The sequence below is a fragment of the Ceratotherium simum genome, chromosome 4 (genome assembly GCF_057802395.1).
Source record: "Ceratotherium simum simum isolate JZ-2026a chromosome 4, ASM5780239v1, whole genome shotgun sequence".
Taxonomy (NCBI): Eukaryota; Metazoa; Chordata; class Mammalia; order Perissodactyla; family Rhinocerotidae; genus Ceratotherium; species Ceratotherium simum.
In genome coordinates, this window is record NC_141903.1 from 84,167,818 (window position 1) to 84,188,435 (window position 20,618).

A 20,618-nucleotide genomic window follows, 5' to 3' on the forward strand; every position below is an offset into this window, starting at 1 on the left:
CTAGGAACCAGTCTCCACCTCTGCCAGGTGTGCTAGAAATCTAGGTCCTGAGTGGGCAGCAGCCTCCCAGCACCTAGCTCTATTTAATGGAGGGGGAACACAAGTCTTTGTTGATCACTTAACTTAAAAGATGTTAGGTTTCTTAACATCTGTTAAAAACTGTCTGCTACTTAAAAGATGTTCCAGAATATTTGTTGGATGAATTAAGGGGTTTCTTACACAGCTAGAACCTTCTTATTTGGCAAAAGAACCATTCTGTGCATACCTGCCCATGGACCTTGCTTTATTATTATTTAATCAACATGTATATACAGTCATGTGCTGCATAATAACATTTCTGTCAATGATGGACCACATATAAGACAGAGGTCCCATGAGATTAGTACCATATAGCCTAAGTGTGTAGTAGGCTATACCATCTAAGTTTGTGTAAGTATACTCTATGATGTTCACCTAAGCACGAAATCGCTTAGTGATGCATTTCTCAGAATGTACCCCTGTCGTTAAGAGACACATGACTGTAGTGCTTACAAGGTAGTGCCTCTGAGTTGAATTTCTTACATAAGACATGCTAAAGTCAAGTGTCTTGTGTGACCTCGAACTGCCAGTCGAAGTTTCTCGGTCATGGTCATATAAGCCAACAGAAGGTGTGTGTTAATGACTGGCCTCCAGTTGCTCAATGGAGAACTATGGCCAGTAGGCTGAGCAGATGGTTGAGGGGGTTTGGGCTACTTGGACCATGAACACAGTTGTCAGCGTGGTGGCAGGAGCTCTACAAAAGGCATCTTGATTCCTTCTAAATCCTGCAAAAAACACAATGAGGTAGAGGGCCTGAAGCTGATCAGCAAAGGCCAAAAAACACCAAATTATAACAAAAGGAGGACTAAGAGTCCTTGAGTTTTAAAGATTTTATTTATTTATTTTTCCCCCAAAGCCCCAGTACATAGTTGTCTGTCATAGCTGCACATCCTTCTAGTTGCTGTATGTGGGACGCGGCCTCAGCATGGCTGGAGGAGTGGTGCCTCGGTGCGCACCCGGGATCCGAACCCGGGCCGCCGGCAGCGGAGCGCACGCACTTAACCGCTAAGCCACGGGGCCGGCCCAGAGTCCTTGAGTTTTAATCTCCAGGGCTGCAACACTTAACAGCAAACTTAATTCTCCCAAATGTCAGACTTTTATATTTCAGGTCAGATTCTGAATATATACAGATACAGGCTTGCCTAACTATGTCATCAGGATCTTCAACATCCCCTAATATTTCCCCAAACACAGCCCTCTTCTCATGTTAGCTCCTACTCCTTCTTAAATGTTATATTGTTTTAAAGGAAAAGACTATCAAAAATAGCCCATCCTGCTTTAATTCCTTCAATATTTACCCTTAGAAACGTCATCTTATCTGGTTTTATTTCCACAATTGTTTCTCCCAAATCTCTGCTCTTGTCCAAGAAGAAATATAGAGATGTTTCTCTGAGAGTTTTCTCCAGCTATAGCTGATATAATTCATTACCATGATTTCTCTTGCATTGTATATGGTTTCATAGTTCATAGTTCACAAAGTGGTTGCACTTATGTTATTTCATTACACAACATACATCCTTACAAGGATCCTATAAAATAGAGAAGTTATTGTTATTTCCATTTTACAGTTGAGGAACTAGAACCTTAAGGAGGTGGGTTACTTTGCCCTAACACACAGTAAGTGGTAGGATGACCATACATGCCAGTTTCCTCAAGAAAGTCTTGGTTGATGCCTGTTGTCCTAGTATAAATATTAATAGCACCCCCTTTCACCCTCAAGTGTGGACAATTTGGACAATAAATTATTGTCAATGGTGAATACAGGTCTAGAACATAGTTCTCTGACTCATGGTTTAGTGCTCTTTCCGCAACATTGAGTTGTTTCCAATCATAACCAAATATCAACGTCAAGGGAGTGGCGGCACAACACTCCCTCCCTCTGTCTGGGTTACTAGAAATTTATAAGGCAGAAGGTTTTGTCAGAGCAGAATAGAGCCATGATTCTCCCTTTCTAAGAATTGGGATAAAGTAAGCAAATTGGGATGAAGAATGAAGGCTGCCCTTTCTTTAACCTCAAGGTAAACTCCAACACGCATCCTAAGTTTGGAAATCATGTCAATTCACTTTACAACTAAATTGAAAGAAAGTCCAGAGATTTTCCCCATACTCGTGAATCCATTGCTATTCTTCAACCGAGGACTTTTTCTGCAGAACTATGCAACTGCTAGTCTCACACCACTTCGATTATCTATTGAGACGGTTCATTAGTGACACAATTTCCTTATTGTTCCCCATAACACTGTGTAAGGCTAGAGCATGGCATATTTTTCTTGCCCAAGACAGTTAGTGATAGCAGACTATTTAATGTCAATTAATAACCAGGTCATTTGTTGCCATATGCAAGAAGGATTGTAACTACCAATCTGAGAATAAATACGAAAACCAGACTAATGATCCAGAAGCTGAACCCAGGCAGGGATGAGGCAAACAGAAGGAATGTGCTCTACCTTACAGCGTGTTTTCCTTCCATTTCTCTGGTTAAATGTCCCAGTGTTTGAGTCCTTTCTCCACCTGCGTACCTTCAGGAGGAGGTGGCTCCTCGTGAAGCAGGGAGGGAGACCATCTTAAACAAATAGCAATAAAAAGCCACGTCACACGGCCAGAATAGATTTCTGTCTGAAGGAAATGGCAGTACTTGAGCTTTTTATGAAAAGTACCTTTGTTCCAATAGTTTTTCAAGAACAAAAATGTATCTTCACACTTTTGTCATTATATTTATGAACTGTAAATCCTCATTTTATGGAAACACTCCAGGATTTCAAACTCCTAAATCAACCTGGTAAATCTCCAATCTCAGGAGTTCAATTCAAGGAGAACCCCTTCAAAGACACTGCCATTTTATAGGGAACTTCAGGAAAAACAAACAACGAGAGTTTTCAATGTACATTTTTTGAAACCCTAAAGGCTTGTCATGGGAGACAGCTGACATGTACGAGGAATAAAGACTGCTGCTGAGATTGCATTTTCTGAGCCCCAGGTCAGCATCACTTAAACAATAACAGTAAGATGGTCTCTTGGGAAATTTGCTCTGGGGTCCCTAACAAACCACCATTGTTCCCTGAGAGGAATATTTTATATCAGGGTATCATGATATTGGATATACAAGTAAACTTTTGAAAGAGAGAAAAATGACTCTTTAGAAAATCCATTTTGCAATTGCAAAGCACTTTATAAATATTGTAGGCTTGAGGTTTTACCTTCACTCTGACAATATTTCTCCTTATTTGCTGGGCATAGTCCTATTACAGTGGCTGGTCTCTCCATAACTGTATGCCAACTTCCACTAATGACGCCATTTCAACACAACCAGACTCACCAATGTTTAGCCAGCTGGTATGCCACGTCAGCCAATCCAAATATTTCATTGCTGGATGAAATAGTTTCACAGGCAACCACAGGTCTTAGGCATGTGAATTTTATTAAGGCTTATTCCACCAACTAGGACAAAACAGAACACAGAGCAATTCGGAGTTGCTGAGTGAGACTCATTGCAAACAATTTCCACCCATTCACTGAACAATATCCAAAAAAGTATGGTCTTCATGGAATTTTGAGTTGTAGAGGTATGTAGAAGTGCTCAGGGTCCTGAACGCCAATAGAAATTGTGTCTTTTCCTGGTAATGGGGAGGCCTTATTACATGAAGTGCCTCACGGAGGTGGAGGCAAGTGTCTCTTAAGCCCCTAAATAGAATGGGTATATAGAAACTACGTAATGAAATGTCATCTTCTTCTCTCCAATCTATGGTGATGGCTATGCCGAGAAGTAATACCCTATTTCTGGAAGTCCATACCAAGGTTATTTAATGGCATTATCAGTAGGGTGTCCTACACTCCTTCCTACATGTGCCATTTTCTGCTATCTCGAATGCAAGATTTCCCTTTCATATGCCACTGTGGAAACACATCGTTTCCTGCAGCCTGTGCTTCTCCAGGCTGTCATAAGTGCTTTGGGAAATGTCTTTATCAGCCACTAGAGACTCAGCGATGGAAAAAGAATTCCAAGGCTGTCCTTACGTTGACTTACTGAGAGGGTTTTAATGTGTTTAGTGGTGTCACCTACACATAAAAAGAGTCAAACACTTTTATCAATTCCTTTTGAACGAGAGTGAAGAATGTCACAGGGAAACTGGGCTCAGACTCAGCCAATTCAAACTCAGAAATTGCATAAATCACATTGAAATGAAATACTAGTGTCAGCTAGGAGGGGAACAGTCACAGCAAAGATGCTCAAACAATAAAATCGGTTTCGAAGAATCAGTGAGCTGTTGGCTACACAGAGGAACTCAGGCCAAGATTCTACCATAGGGACCTCTGTTTCCCTTTGCCATTGGTGATCCATGAGCTGACTGGGCTCAGCATGGTTAACCATCCCCCGCGCCCACCCAGGTGATGTCTCAGATTGGAAACCTTGTATCCATACAGACATATACCCTATATTCCACTGTTCTCTAATTTTTATTACATGTTCATGAATCTTGTCCTTCCACCCAAATTATAACCACTTTAAGATCACAAACCATATAAAGCATGACCTTTGGACCCCACATGAAACTTCTCAGAGTTCTGAGCATAGAATCAGTAGTCAATAAATATTTATTGAAAAATTAAATATAATGATGCTGAAGGAGAGAGAAGAGCAGGAAATCCGTGTACCCACTAGACTGTGAGATCCAGGAGGGCAGGTGCTGCGAGAATTTTCCAGGTCACCATTCTAGCTCCATTACCCGGCACGAAGATGCTTGGTGCATTTTTTGTTAATATGCAAGATTTGTTGAGTGAATTCATGAATATTAACAAATATGTTACAATATTTGTATATTTTTACATGTGTTTTAATGTACTAATACATAGTACACATTTTCTCATTTAGTAACTATTCTTCTATAACTGATTTTGTAATAGCTGCATTTATTACATGAGTGGACCATGATTTATTTAACCAATATGCTAGACACACTTTCCATTTTTTTCATCTCCCTCCTCTTGCTTTTTCTTTCCTTTCTTCTGATGATCAGACTCCCGAAAAGTTCACCTAGGAAAGCCTTTAGTCTTTTGGCTAGAAAAAAACTGCCATCTAGCTTCTAAGGACAGTTGTGGGGGAATTTTTGTTTGTTTTTTAAGAAAAGTTGTAAAGTTTTAATCAGCTTTTTTGGTTTTAAATTATTTATTTATTTTAAACCTTTTTATTTTAACATAATTAGAGATTCACGTGCAGTTGTAATAATACAGAGAGATGCTATGTGCCCTTTCTCTACTTCCCCCAATTGTAGCATCTTGCTAAACTTGAGTACAATATCACAACCAGGAACTTGACATTGACACAGTCAGATACAGAACATTTCTATCAGTCCCTCCTACTGTCCTTCTATAGCCACATCCTCTTCCCTCATGCCCCACTCCCTCCTTAAACCCTGGCAACCACTCATTTGTTCTCCATTCCTATGCTCTGTCCTTTCATGAATGTCATATAAATGGAATCATACAGCATGTAAACTTTGAGGATAGGCTTTCTTAACTCAGCATAATTCTTGGATATTCACCCAGGTTGTTGCTTGTATCAACAGTTGGTTCTCAGCACTCTTATTGAGCAGTATTCCATGGTGAGGATCTACCACAGTATGTTTAACTCTTCACTCATTGAAGGACATCTGAGTTGTTTCCAGTTTGGGGCTGTTATGAATAAAACTGCTGTAAACATTTGTGTACAGGTTTTTGTGTGAATATAAGTCTTAATTTCTCCAAGATAAACAGCCAAGAGGGCAAAGAGTAATTGCTGGATTGCATGGTAGTTGCACGTTTAGTTTATCAAGGAACTGCCAAACTCCTTTCCAGAATGGCTGTATCATTTTACATTTCCATTAGCAGTGTATGAGTGACCCAGTTTTTCCACATTCTTGCCAACATGTAGTGTTTTCATTATTTTTTATTTTAGCCATTCTGATCTGTGTGTAGTGATACCTCATTGTGGGTTTTTTTTTTTTAAATTAGTAAACTTTATTTTTTAGAGCAGTTTTAGGTTCACAGCAAAATTGAGGGGAAAGTACAGAGTTCCCACGTACCCCTGTCCCCACATATGCACATCTTCCCCCTCTATAGACATCCTGCACCTCAGCTGGACATTCATTATAAATGATGAATCTACACTGACACGTCATTATCACCCCAAGCCCACAGATTACATTAGGGTTCATTCTTGGTGTTGTACATCCTATGGGTTTGACAAGTGTATAATGACATGTATCCACCATTGTAGTATCATAAGGAATGGTTTCACTGCCCTAAAGATCCTCTGTGCTCTGCCTATTCATCCCTTTCTTTCCCTACCCCTTGTCAATCACTGATCCTTTCACTGTCTCCATAGTTTTGCCTTTTTCAGAATGCCATATCGTAGTAATCATACAACATGTAGCCTTTTTAGTTTGGCTTTTTTCACTTAGAAATATGCATTTTAATGTTCCTTCATGTGTTTTCATGGCTTGATAGCTTATTTCCTTTTAGTGCTGAATAATATTCTACTATCTAGATGTACCACAGTTTAGTTATCCATTCACCTACAGAAAGACATCTTGATTGTTTCCAAGTTTTGGCAATTATGAAAAAGCTTCTATAAATATCCATGTGCAAGTTTTTGTGTAGACATAAGTTTTCAATTCATTTCAATAAATATCAAAGAGTGAGACTGCGGGACCATATGGTAAGAAACTGCCAAACTGTCTTCTAAAGTGGCTGTACCCTTATGCATTCCCACCAGCAACGAATGAGAGTTTCTGCTGCTCCACACCCTCACCAGCATTTATTTGTCAGTGTTTTGGAGTTTGGACATTTTAACAGGTATATATGTAGTGGCATCTTGTTGTTGTTTTAATTTTCATTTCCCTATGATGTGGAGCATCTTTTCATATGTTTATTTGTATAAACATATGAAACATATCACCATCTGTATATCTTTGGTGAGTGTATCTGTTGAGGGTTTTTTGCCAAATAGAGTTTGTTTTCTTATTGCTTTTAAGAGTTCTTTGTATATTTTGGATAAAAATCTTTTATCAGATGTGTCTTCAGCAAATATTTTTCTCCTAGTCTGTGGCTTATCTTCTCATTCCCTTGGCACAGTGTTTCACAGAGCAGAATTTTTTAATTTAAGCAGAGTCTAGCTTACCAACTATTTCTTTCATGGATCATGTTTTTGGTGTCGTATCTAAAAAGTCATGTCCATGAGGAAGATCATCTAGGTTTTCTCCTGTATTATCCTCTAGGAGTTTTATCAGTTCTGATAAAACCCCAGCAGGTTAGACTCTGATAACAGCTTCTCCTGAGGACAGGACTTGTTAAGAACGGAATGCTCTGGCTATTTCGAAATGGTTACTTTCCCCGTCTCCTGTCAGAAGCCTGAGGGGATTTTTCTCTGATATTCCCTGTGAGAACCTGGTAGAGCTCCTTGAACTAAAACTCACAGAAGTGTTGGGGGTCCCCTCCAACTGGGTTGCCCTGGAGTTTCTACCTCTCAGACTTGTCTACCCTGCGCCTCCAGCAATCCGTCAATTACAGTTCAGCTTTTTCTATCAGGCACTGATTCCAGGGGAGGTCTCTGTTTGGGGATATCTGCTCCAATAAGTGTCTTTCTCTGTCTCTGCCTGTCTGTCTCTCCAACACTGGTGGCATTTTTTCCTGTGGTCTCGCTTCTCTGACGGATCTAACAAGAGTTTTATTTTCAGTTTGTTCAGCTTTTTACTTGTTGTTAGGATGAAATGACAACTTCTAAGCTCCTTATGTGCCAAACCAGAAACCGGAAGTCTCTCCTTCTGGTTTTAATTTGCATTCCCCTAAGGGCTAATGATGTTGAACATCTTTTCATGAGCTAAGGACAGTTTAATCCACATTAACTTTTAGTGATAGCTAACTTTTTTTAACTAAAAAGAATAACTGCATTCTCAAAAAGTTTTCACCTAAAGAACCGAGGCTGTTCAGAGATCTAGAGTCATGTGTCAGCTAGAAAGATGACCAGTGCCATTTACTTATTATTGAGAGCTTCTTGAGGGTGGGAATGGTATCTTCTCTTTTAAGCTCAATGATGTTTATTGAGCTGCATTAACTTATTGAATAGATGACTAGGAGCTCGACAGCAGAGCTCTAGGTAGGAAAGAACATCACTTCCTTATTTTATGGAAGTAACAGAGAGACATCAGAAGGCAGGCCAGTGAAAGGTGGCGCTAGGGGAACATGATTCTAAGTCCCTAAAATCTCCAATAAAACATGGAACTGTAAGCCCCATTATGGGATAGTTTATCGTGACATGCATCAGGACATTGCCAATGAAACAAGACATCCAACTGCTACAGATTTGAAAAGCTAAAAATTATTGCCTACAGGAAATGTTTGTTCTATGCCAGCCTCAGCATCACACATAGCTCTCAGTGTAAATAAAGCCAGTATGGCAAATGCCACATCTAATTACATCCCAGCAGTTCAGTTTTCCTGATTCTAATGACCTACTTCCCATTTTACCTGGACTTCCCAAATTCACATCTTAACAATGAATTTCCAAGTATATAATATTATTCTCTGACACTGGGAAATCATTTAAATATGTTTTTTGTTGTTGTTTTGGAATTCATTTTGGCTTTTTCATGGATATATACTCATTAGCTTGCATTTAACAACTCAGCACTCTATAGAGCCCAAGAATTGCAGCAGACACACAAAAGCCAGGCTAACTCGAAACACATGTAATGTGGGGTCAAATCAGAAGAAGCAGGAGGGACAAGAGATGCAAGCAATTGCAATCATCCCCTCCAACCCTAAGGGGACTTCTGAGGGCTCTGGTGGAGCAATCTGTGTCTATACATATGAGTCACTCATTTCCCACTGCACACACATCAGCTAATACAGTGGATGCATGTGGTCCCCCTGCCAGCTTATTTTTCATTTGTGACTAAGCAACGTGTTTGGTCCTTCTCCTTCTCCACCAAAGTGCTGTCTATTTTTCTTTTGTTTTTGAGGATAATACAATCTTCTAAACGTGGACTTTTAGGGAAAAAACAAATACGTAAGAATAATATAAAATACGGAGATGACTTTTATAATTTTTTTTCTAAGGAAGATTGACCCTGTGCTAACATCTGTTGCCAATCTTCCTCTTTTTCTTTTTTTCTCCCTAAAGCCCCAGTACATAGTCGCGTATCATAGTTTTAGGGTTGTAGCTCTTCTATATGGGACACGGCCACAGCGTGGCTTGATGAGCGGTGAGTGGGTCCGTGCCCAGGATCCAAACTGGCGAACTCCAGGCCAACGAAGCAGAACATGCAATCTTAACCACTAAGCCACTGGGCCAGCCCCTGAGATGATGTTAAGTAAGGACTCTTGTAGAATTCTAATATCCTAAGAGGGTGTGGATAGAAAAATTTAACATCAACTAAGACTGAATAGGGTAGCAGAAACACTAGTTGCCAATCTAATATCTATTCTTTCTTTCTTTTGTCTTTCAAATAGTTTATTTTCCTGCCTCCCTTGCTGATGAGGGTGACAAATGAGATATAAGCAGAAAATATTGAGTGGCATTTCTGATCAAGCATTTTTGCTGGGAAGTGAGAATTATCACAGGATCTCCAGCAGCCATCTTGGACTCATGCTGAGAAAGCAAAGAGAACCTTAGAGAATCTTGGCCAAGACATCCTAGAGGTGCTAAAACAAGCCAGCAAATGCCTGCCTGGGCACCTTAATAATTGATAAAAATAAACTGTTGTGTGATGAAGCCACTTTTGTTTGAATATTCTGCTATTGGTAGGTGAACCTAACCCTTGATGATCCTGTTGGTAATGGAAAGGATTCAAACCTCATTGGCTGAACTTGAGAAAGTTTAGCTCTTATTTAAAAGCAAACAATAATAATTCCATACTTACCCTCAATGGAGAAGAGTATTTCTGACTAATATGTAAAGATATAATAGAGATGCTATATGCTGACATGTACAAATTTAGAAATAGAAATAAGGATAAAGTTAGGACTGAAAAAAACATAGTGGGAGATTCATGGGAAGTCTCTGGAATGATGGACTGACTTGGTGATTTGACCAACCACAAGAGGCCAATCTGGTCAGAGTTTGCACAGGCATAAAAATGTAACTTCTGTTCTAGAAGCTCAAACTAAAATTGTTCGTGGTGAAAACATAAACCAAAATGTAATTAAAATGTTATGTTATTATTCATAGTGTTTATGAAATAGCCTTTATTGATCATTATGACTAACAAACAAGGGTATTATTTATATTTTTAAGGACATCAAAAGTGATTCTTTAAATTTCTATGGTAACTGGTAACTACTGGGAAATTATCTTTGCAAAAGCTTTAGTTATGTTACTTGTGTCTTCTCTTGGTTTTATCTAGTCTGTTTGAAGTACAAAAATTAAATCATTATGGGGGCCAGCCCTGTAGCATAGTGGTTAAGTTTGGCACGTTCCACTTTGACAGCCCAGGTTCGCTAGTTTGGATTCTGTGCGCGGATCTACACCACCCGTCAACCACACTGTGGCAGTGACCCATATATAAAGTAGAGGAAGATTGGAACAGATGTTAGCTCAGGTCTAATCTTCCTCAGCAAAAACAAAACAAAACAAAACAAAACAAAGAACATTAAACCATTATGTTGAACATTTGCCAAAAAAAAAAAATAAAGCCAAAACTTGTATTAAATTACATGGATATAGTGGGAAGCAAGAAAGAACATAGTCTGATTTATGCAGATATGCACTTCGATCTTCCAGGCCAATATTTTCCTTATTAGACAATTTTCTTGTTAGCCTTTAAAACTTTCAATACAAGATGAAAATAAATTAAACCATAGAATTAGTTTCAGAAAGAAAAAAAACAACTCCCATAGCCACTCAGGAGGCAAAGTTAATTTCCTCTGGATAACATTTTCAATGGACTCTTTGTTTTTTGATATAATAAAAAAAAATGTTAAATCTAAACAGACAACTTTGCCCTTTAATTACTATCATTACTTGTGTAGAAGTATAAAATTTAGGTTAAATCATCAGCAATTAATCCTCTGAGCTAGATACCATATCTGCATGAAATAAAGCTTCTACAGCAAGGATTTTGCTTTTTTTTTCTTATTAGTTGGGAAATTAAGAAGTGAGAAGAGGGAAGATTGTGGTTGTAAGAAATTATTCCCACTAATAATAGTTACCCAATATTGCACATGTACTGTGCTCCAGGCCCTATATTAAGAACTGTACTTTTGGGGCTGGCCCCATGGCATAGTTGCTAAGTTCGGTGCACTCCACTTCGGTGGCCCGGGTTTGCAGGTTTGGATCCTGGGTGCAGACCTACTCCACTCATCAGCCATGCTGTAGTGGTGACCCACAAGTAAATAGAGGAAGACTGGCAAGGATATTAGCTCAGGGCTAATCTTCCTCAAGCAAAAAAAGAGGAAGATTGGCAATGGGTGTTAGCTCAGGGTGAATCTTCCTCAGCAAAAAAAAAAGAACTGTACTTTTAAAAATCTCATTCCAACATCCCTTAAAGGTCAGTACTATTATTATCACCTCCACTTGACTATCAAAGCAGGCGAGTGAGGCTCAGAGAGGTTTTGTTTTTTCCCAAAGTCGTGCGGTTAGCAAAAATGTCAGAGGGTTACCCAAGCCCAGGCTGTCTGACTCCAAACCCATGAACTGATCACTGCCCTGATACTGCTTAGACTTTGAGGGGACATGTGTTATAATGGAAAGTAGGTTTAAAATTTCTGCAAATGGACATGAAACCTTAAATGAATGAAAAGGAAAACTTACAGCTGTGTGTTAACATTTCCACCTTCAGATTAAAGGATGAATGAAAAATTAGGCTGTATTTTGAGGCCATTTTGAATGAGCCAGGGGCTTTCTCGGCTTGCAAAGAAAGTCAGCATGTTTCATCATGCATGAGTGACAGTGTCTACTTGGTAGGTGAGATACTGTAATATGTAAAATGTAGACATTTTTTGATTTCTCAAGAAGTTTTGTCTTAAATAAACTAGCACCTTCCCTCCCTCCCTCCTTTTCTCTCTTCCTCCCTCTCTTCCTTCCGTCCTTTCTTCATCAAAGGAAGCCATCTTAAAATATAGCAAGAGTATGAAATTAGGGTTTCGTCTCCTATCCCACAGCAATTCTGGCATCCAATAATTGATTGAAATAAAAATCAATTCCTAACTCTTTTTCTCTTTGATCAACATAAATTATTTTTACTGCAACCATTGGCACACTATTTTGTCCACTTCATAGCCCATGAGTACATGAGATCACAATAAGATCTTATTGAACAGCATAGTGAACACAAGATGCGCTGTAAGAGATTTGCAGATGGAGTTCTAGTCTTGCTTCTGTACTAAGCAGTTTTTTAACCTGATGAAAGTTGCTTAATTTCTCTGACCCTCAGTTTTCTTATCTATAAAGTGAAGTCACTAGACTGCATGAATTCTACCCCCTCCAGTAATAAGATTCTATACTCTCTCTGAAGTGTCACTTAAATTTTCAAATATCAGTGTGGAGAAGAAAAAGATTTCATCACATACTTTTCTCAACTTGGGCAGTCTGTCAGCACACCACCCCTCCTAATGATGCCCCCCCAACACGAGCCCTATCTGTTCATCCAACAATGCCCTTCCCAACCCCTTAGACAACCATTGCCCAACCTTCTTGCACATAAGATCAGCTCTGGAGCAAGACTGGCTTGTGGTTTGGTGATCTGGACAGCACTATGACCGGATATAAGTGACTGAAGGTGTTTTTGAGATGTCAGTAAGGGTTAAGTTTGCTGAGTAGAACTCATCTGAACTGCAGTGGGATACCTACAACCAAGAAGCACATTTTCTTACACAATTGAAGCCAATCTGCAGGAGTGTGAGTAAGGAGGGCTAAGAATGCAAAATCAAGTGTCTTCATGCTTCAGGAGTAATTTTACCTCTCAGGGCTCAGAGGAGAACTGTATCACTGACTTCCCATGGAGAAATAGAATCCATTTCACATCATAAAATAGACTTTAATAAGAGACTATTTACAGAGATGTAGGCAAGGTGAAGGGATCCCAAAATAACGTTGGAATCCTCCAGGAACCAGCAACCCAGGAAAGCTTTATCATGCCTAGACCTGAAGGGGCAGGAGCAACATTAGCATTGAGAAGCCCAGTGAGAGAAGGAGCCATGGTGGAGGGTCCACCTAGTAGGACTTCTAGTGGTGGAGGGTTGCACCCCATGCCAGAAAATACAGCCCAACGCAGGCAGGATGCAGAGAAGAAATGCCCTCTCCTCTCTCTTTCATGCTGCCTTCCTGTCTCCTGCTGGTGCCTGTCATTGGCCAAGGCCGTGCATCAAGGAGCCCTGGTAATAGTGTGCTTAGATGTCAGTGTCTTGCAGCCCAAAATAGGGCAGAGAACAGCAGGGAATGGATCTGACTTAGGGAGGGGGCTGGTATGCAAAAACTAACCAGCACAGGTACTACGATTTTCCAAGACAAGTTTTAGTATAATTGGACTATTTTCCACTCCTAATGGAGAGCTGAGTATAAAGAAATGACAACATGATTTAGCAGATAGTCTATTTTTCCCCAGTGATTTTTGTAGGCAGACAATTTCCCTTTGATTCATTTTCATTTTGATTTTTCATTTTTATTGGCACTTAGCTGTTAATGAGGAATTGCTCCATTTCCCTCTAATTCTTGCTTTGTTTGGATTGGTACTTTTCCACATTAGGGTCTTGTTAACCACTGTCCAGCATTGGCAGCCATTGGCCAAATTAGACACTTTTTTACTCTGGCAACGCTTAACACATGAAACAATGCAGACTGCCTCCTGTCCTCACATTTTAAGAAGTTCTAAAAGTTAGCAGTTCTGATTTTAAGGTTTAAGTAGAAATGAATTTAGCCTAAGAGAACATCTGCTTAACATGTAGGGCGGACACTATTTCTGGGTTTCAGTTTGCTGTCTTTGAGCATTTGTTTTGTGTTGGGGAGAAAGGTAACTCAAACATAGACACCCCCGTGTCATCTGGGAGAAACTAGTTCCCAGGGAACCACTACGTAGATCGCATTGCTCTTCCTAAGCGTGATATTTTGGATTATTCTAAAACATGAAATTCAAGTGTGAACAGACTAATAAAACCGAGTCCCATGTGTGCCAAGCTGGGGCAGTTTATAAACCCAGTGGAGCTTGCTGTTAATGTGTAGCTTGGCAAACCCACCCACGGTCTGAGCTGCAAGTTGGGCTATTTTCTATCTCTTTGTGGCCTTTCAGATTCTGGGATCAGACCAGAGCTGTCAACTTGGTTTAGTGAAACAGAATCCAGCTCCCTCTTTCATACCTTCAGTTTCTTACCAGGAAATTAGCTATAATTTAAACTATATATATTTACATATACATATCCAGAATTATTAAATGAAAAGAAATTTTCAGAGGATAGCAAGACTTTAAAATCACCCTTGGATCATATAGCAGACCTACTTGGTTTTATATTTTACCATTTTTTTCCTCCTTTACTGTCTTATCAAGTAAACTTACTTCTAGAAATATATTTCAAATTCCAGATAACAAATCCAACAATAAAAGACAATTTGAAAGCATAGAAAAATATTTACTTTTCTAGTTTATACTTTTGTCACTCAGTCTTGTTTGTATCACTAGAGGTAAATGGCTCTTAGCATAGCAGCACAGAAAGACACACAAACATATAAACAAACATACAAATATGAAAATCTCTGCTCTCCGACTGTAGAGGAAAATTCAGAACAAATACAGAATTCATGTGTTCACCATCCAGAAGAAGAGAGGCAGAAGACTTAAAATACGATGGGATAAGGGTGATGAAAGACACATTTCCAAGGAGGTCTGAGGATGAAGCCTGGGGAGTCAGAAGTGGCTTCATAGAGGTAACACCTTTTAGGAAGGGCTTTAAAGGATAAATAGGAGTTTGCTTAGTAATTAGGAGAGAAAAGCCATCCTAGTCAGACGGAATGGCATCTTCAGAAAACAGTTCTGCTCCTTAGAATGTGGCCTTGGCAGAAAGGGAATTATGAGAGATAAGGCCAGGGGTAGGTGGAAGGCAGATCAAGAAGTGTGTTTTGTGCCTGAGGAGGTTGAAATTTATCTGTTAAACAATGTTTAGGCAACTGAGATATTTTTCGATTATATCTTTGTTCTGATGACATAAGAAATTTAGACCTTACCAAAATCTCAAAAGTTTCAGAATAGTTGAGGAAAAAGGGGAAAATCTACTTCACCATAACCTCCATTGTTTGCACTGGAGTATATTCATCCAGAATTTTTCAATGCTTATTTTAATTTGAAATTAAACCCTTTCTATATATTATTTCACAATGTGCTTCCTCTATCAATGTATCATAGAGATCTTTCCATGTGAGTATACATAGGTCTAACACATTCTATTTACTGTCCTTATAAAATTCCATTCTAAACAGTTGCCTAGAAGGGATGTGGCACACTCACATTCACTTTGGGGTGGTGAAACTGTGCACAGTGTGGCAGTCAGGATGCGGACTGTGCAGACATCTGGCCTTATTGATGGTTTTTGAACTCTCTTTGTCCCTGATAACTGATGTTCTTTCCAGAGAGCTGAATGCCAGCACAGGACTCCTGTTGTTAGAATCCTATCTGGAGGCAATCTGGACTAGGATGCTTGCTTCCCAGTGGGCATTGTCTCAAGAACTGAGGAGTAACTGAGTGAATCACAAAGAAAAGTCTCTGGCTAGATTTACTATAAACTTTGAAGCACAAGAAGTCAGTATTGAGAAAAATGCCATTATATTCCCACTGTAGGAGGCAGTATTTATATTAACGTTATAGTATTATTTTTAGAGAGAGTGAGATTAGATCTCCTTTCTCCTTATCATGATTTACAAGAAAAATGTCTTTCAGGCTATTTTTAGCAACAACTGGACTGACAAAATTAAGGGATTAAGAAAGTGGAGATGAAGTGAAGGACTCTTTATTCCTATAAGTATGTGCCTTCCAATGCTCCACCTTACGATATCACATACCTTAGACTAGCAACAGCCTGTGAGACCTGAATCCTGCTGACAGCCGTGTGAATGAGCTTGGAAGCAGATCTTTCCCAAGTTGAACCTTGAGATGACTGTAGTGAGACCTTGATTGCAGCCTATGAGAGAAGCAGAGAACTGACCTAGATGACACCTGGGTTCCTGTCCTACAGGAGATAATAAATGCTGTTGTTTCAGGTCATTAAATTTTGGGGTGATTTGTTATACAGCAATATACAACTCTAATACACACTTCTAATTCCTGCCTAATTATCCTCACAATACACCTTGATTCCAGCTGTTGCTATGGCAACAATCTTCTCACAGATGTCAGCTGACAGCACCTCACCTTAGCTGTACTCTTTGTGTCTATCTTTGTGCTCTGACCCTTCTGACACTACAGGTACAGGACTCCTGTGGGAACTTGCTCAGCATTACACACATACAACCTGCAAGAGGGAGGGAGTTACCTTGTGGGGCAACTCTTGACCAGTGAAGGACAGGAGCAGTAGAAACATCTTCCCTCTTCTGTTGTCCTGATGGACAATCCTGATAGTCTACACAGATCCTCAGAAGGCCCCAGTGCGAGCAAGCACTGGTTGCTCACAGCAGTGACCAACTCAACTATGCATCCTTCATTGGCTTTCCCTCATCCCTGTTACTTTCTTCTCATGCAGAAGATGCTTTGCAAAATAAACTACCTGCACTGTAGCCCTTGTCTCAGGCTCTGTGGGTGGTTGGGAAGTGGGAACCCAAGCCGGGATACCTTGTCTCCTTTCAGCAGGATGTTACCGGGTCAAGGAGTTGCTAAGATATTGATGATTCTTTGTTTCTTATATACTGAAGAAGCAAATTTCTAACATATTCTGGTAAACACATACTCTTTCTTTGGCTTAATATTACACAATGTCTGTTATCTCTTATTTATAGCATTTCTCACCTCACAGGCACAAACCCTGTTCAGCCCAACACTCTCTCTGAGAGACATTGCCATAACAGCATGTTCTCTCGGTCAAAACTGAAATACACTGTATACTTGGATCAAAATGTAGTGGCCCAACTTGAAATGTTTGCAACGTGCCAGCCTATCATGTACACCAATTGAGAACCCCTAGCAAATATACTTATTTAAGTTAATTTCATAGTGTGAGTTTAGCTCCCAGTTAATTCTTTTGTTATTTTTACAGAAAGATGAGTAAAAGAACACCTCTGATTACTTCTAGAATCAGATATCTGGACAACTGCACCTAGAATCCAAGATATTAGCCCATCTCAGAGAGCTTCCCAAACAATACTGATTCCTGTATAGTTTGTATAAGGCTGATAGCTCTCTGCAGAAATGAAAGATTAAATCCCAGATCCTAACCCTGTGGTCTTTGCCACAGAATCCAGATAATATTTTTTGCAAAAGCTGTCTGTGTGTGTGTATCTGCATGTGAAAGAGAGCATTTTACAACTGACCTTTCAAGAAATTCCACAGTTTTATTTTTTAAGAAGAAATATGTAATGCCTCTCTCAGCATTTCCTAATTTAGAAAGAAAATTAGTTTTCATTTAAAATCATTGGCAAAATTTCCAAGAACAATAAAAGAGATTCCTAAATAAAATGTATTTATTCTTGGATGATATAGCTCTCTCTTTCCCTTCCTGATCTCATGCTGAAATAAAACTTCTAATTCTCTCTCTCAACTCTGCTTCGTTTTTATCCCCAAAACCAAGTTGATTGGCTCTACTTGGTTTTTATCCCAAGACTAATGAGGAATGAAAGCAGAAGGGTGAATTGGGGAGATTTTCCAAGCTAGCCTAAAGAGGCTATTGAAATCGCCTCTGAGCCTCTCAGGGCAACTTGGGGCCTTCTAAAGAATTTAAGTATAAATAAGCAATTTTCACATAGCAACAACCTTGCTGTGGAAACTAAACGAGTCACACAACATCTTGTGGTCATGTATAAATTCGTTCTTTTCCTACCTTTCTTTGTCCTTTGTCTAAAAAACCAAACTCTTTCTTAAAGGGCCAGATACTAAATATGGCTTGTGAGCCATACTCTGTCACCACCACTCACCTCTGCCCTGGTAGAGTGAAAATAGCCAGAGACAATACGTAAACAGATGAATGTGGCTATGTTCTAATAAAACTTTATTTATAAAAACAGAGTCAGTCTGCCAGCTGTATTTTTATAACCCGTGGTCTAGAACAAAAAACTTAAAGAACTATGGAGAGAAGTTACGTCTTTTTGTTTCTATGACAGCCTTTTGTCCGAATGACTCACCACTATTTTTTAGTTTATTAAAATATACGAAAAGAGGAGAGATGTCTTTGTGGTACATATAGAAATAGGTACATGACTTTGAAAAACTTCCAGAACAGGAAACACAACTGAAAATAATAAGGGGCTGTCTACACCGATGGATCATCCAAGTTCAGCTTCATGGTGTCTTTGTTGTACCTTGGAAATTCAAGAAAAATGCTGCTTTGTGTAATGGATAGCTGTGTCAAACATAGAAATAAATAAAAATGCAAATGGGTCATTGGCTCATGTAGATAATGGCTAAATAAAACTATTTCTACAATAAGTATCTTCTTGACCAAAATAGATATGTTCCAGTCTCACAGTAATCAGTATGCTGTCACACATTCCGTAATACACAGCACAATCCGTATGTCTGCCATGACATTGATCGGCCGAGGTAACATTCAATATTTCTTCCCTCTCTGTCTCATCTAAGGTTTTGTATAAGATTTTTACAAGGTATGTGAACCTCTGAAATCATGAGCGAAAAGTGAAAAGTGTTATACAAATTTTTCTCAGGAAAGTATACATAACTATCAACAGCTTCTCACAGAATTCCATGATCCCAAAGTAAGAAAAATCACATCATTAATGAATAAATGAAAAAAATGAAACTTTTCACTAAACCTAAATTTTAATCCAGCTTATAGGGTATGATTGGAAGAGTAACAGGGAGGTAAAAAAAGAAAAAGAAAAGTCCAAGTAAAAAATATCCTCTCCACTGAAACCTCAAATGTCACCATCACTTGATTCGTTTGTGCTTATTGTTCTATTTTATTCAGCTTTATTTTTAAAATGTCTTTTGTTTTGAAATGTTCTTCAAAAATGGAACTTGCTTGTGTTGGGACTTGACACACACACACCAAAATGGTGGAAATTCCACTTCCACACCAGGATACAGGGAGCTCAAAGTTGGGCCACCAGTTTTAGCAAATAAAAATATGGAACACCTGGTTAAATTTAAATTTTGTATGAGATATACTAAAAAATTATTGAATATCTATCTGAAATTCAAATTTAACTGGGCATCTTGTCTTTTACCTGGGAAGCTTAGCTGGAAGGAACATCACTCTCAGCCTTACAATGAAAAAGAGCTAAACTAGCTTCAAATTCATGACATTTTTTGAACCCATCGAAAAACTGAAGTCACAGAACAAATATCTGGCTCAAAATTTGAAGAGAAACAGGCACTTACTGGGAGAGAGGAGACATAAACACTCACTTACCCTGGTTAAAAGGAACCGAACACTAGTAAGATTTCAGCTAGAATAACTGGTGAATTGGTGAAGGTCAGGGCAGGACTGGGAGAACAGCATGAAACAACTGGGAGCCACAGAAGTTGGAAGACTCCATACCCTCAGCCCTTTTTTCTCTACAAACACCATCAGATGCTCACAAAAAAAGAAAAGTCTTAAGAAATACCACTTTTGATGCAAACCTGGGAGACAAGAATGGCAGCCATGTGGGAGAAAGAGGACACCTCATCTGCTCCCTCGTCTCCCCTACTGAACAAAAGTCTTACTCTTGAGGGGAGGGGGAGGAATAACAATGATACTGTCCTCAGGGCACAGGTGAAAACTCTTTGCAGCTGGGGGAAGAAAATAGAAAAGAAAAAAGCCCAGTCATGTGTTAGGGGTAGGAATACACCCTGGGCCCAAAATTAAAGCCAGGGAAGGGGCAAGAGAACTGAGAAGGCCATACTCCCAAGACTGTACCTAAGACCGAGATTAATCATAACAATAGAGAATGGTCCATTCCGCTGTCCTCCACCACCAAGAAAAAATTTCAAATAACAAGTACCAAGAATAATGCAGGGAGAGAGACATCAGAGGAGCAAGAATGTGCAAAGAGACCCTTTCTGAGGCAAAGTAGAAAGGGAACCTTAAAGTGCAGGGCCAAACAGACATTGCTCTCCAAACTCCCACACTAAATGCAAGGCATCCCTAAGGAATTTGAAGTCTGTGGAGCATTGATGGTAACCATAGCAACAATAAACCTCAAACCCAGCCCAACTGCCCACTAGATTAACTCCAATCCCCACACTAAAGACCTAATAAAGGAAAAGTGTGCCTATTTCCAGGCATAAAAACTATTTGCTTTGGTCTTTCCTATCTTATACAAGAGGTCCAGCTTTCAAAAAATATTATGAGGTATAAGAAAAAGAAAAAAAAGATACAAAGCATAGCAATCATCAGAACCAGACTTAGCTATGACACAGATGTTGGAACCATCT